This window comes from Brienomyrus brachyistius, unplaced genomic scaffold (assembly GCF_023856365.1).
Source record: "Brienomyrus brachyistius isolate T26 unplaced genomic scaffold, BBRACH_0.4 scaffold40, whole genome shotgun sequence".
NCBI classification, from domain to species: domain Eukaryota; kingdom Metazoa; phylum Chordata; class Actinopteri; order Osteoglossiformes; family Mormyridae; genus Brienomyrus; species Brienomyrus brachyistius.
Genome location: NW_026042315.1, coordinates 283,235 through 284,461, shown reverse-complemented (window position 1 = coordinate 284,461; position 1,227 = coordinate 283,235). Strand labels below are relative to the sequence as shown.

At 37.7% G+C, this 1,227-nt stretch overlaps 1 long non-coding RNA gene across 1 annotated transcript; it reads left to right on the top strand.

Moving 5' to 3' along the window:
- Nucleotides 1–556, top strand: LOC125722629 (uncharacterized). The gene is made up of 2 exons (XR_007386496.1): nucleotides 1–99; nucleotides 217–556. It is a non-coding gene; the product is annotated as an uncharacterized LOC125722629 (long non-coding RNA).
- The last annotated feature ends 671 nt before the right edge of the window (nucleotides 557–1,227 follow it).

Below are 1,227 nucleotides of genomic sequence, written 5' to 3'. Positions count from 1 at the left end.
CGGGGGGGGGGGGGCCTATTCCTCCTAGGGCAGAGGCACAAGTATCTTCGAGGTCTTACCCTTCCTGCCAGCCAAAGAGGTTCATCCAGGCCTTACCCGGTGAGTATATTATTTCTTTTATTCGCGTGATAAAAATGCTAATTAATTAAATTAAATTAAATTAAATTAAAAATAACATTCTAATAATAGGTATTCTCTGTTTTTTCTATGTACAAGAGAGAGAGACTGCGCTGACCGGTCAAGAGAAAATCTACAAGAGACCTGAATCAGCAGTGTTATAAAGCACATAGCCAACGCTAATTAATAAAGAATTTAAGCATAATAGCCCAGACGTACCATGGCCTATAGCTGGTAGAAACGGAGCTATCCTACGGCCTACAAGATAAAAGCATATGGCACCAAATTGGAATCAGTAGTCTTTAAAAGAATAAATGGACTAGCAACTGTCTCTGGGGGAGCAGCCCCGGTTAGGTACTATTAAGCAGCATTTAGTGACATGCATCAAAACACATTTTTTAAAACTTTGACAGAATAAAGTCTTAGTTATTTTAATAAATACGTTTTTCAGTAAATGTTTATTCACGCGCATGCGGACAAACACACACCCCGGAGGTCAAACTAAAAAAAAGTTGATACAAACTACAGTTGTATCGGACACGCACACAAAAACACAAAAGAGTTTGCTCAATCAAAAAACACCAAACATATATAGTTCACGTTTTTTATTAAAATGTATAAGGATTGTTTTGATTTAAATTAATATGAGTGGAATATAAGTCATTTACGCAACAGGATTTGAGGAAGAACCTAAATAGCAGCTAGAAATGACCGACCAGGCAGGCAGAAGTCTGCTTTTCTTATCTCACAAGTCATGGAAGGGTGGGAGGGGGGGGCCACATAAGTGTGGGGTAGGAACTGTGGAATCAGGCAGGGGTGTAAGAATTTAGGATATAGTCTTGTTATTTTAAAGAAGGTGTACATGATTATTTAATTATATTTAAAGAAGGTGTACATGATTATTTAATTATATTTAATAGGAACCAGTAAGCTGCATTTAGCACCATGCTGCAAATACACATTAAAAACTTTAAAGAATAAGGTCTTAGTTATTTTAATAAAGACATCCTACAAGGTACCCACGGCCCCAGCTTATATAATCTACAAGCTTGATCTGAGATGCTTGCTGGAGTACAATGCTAAGTTGACAACGGTAACGGAGCTGCAGAC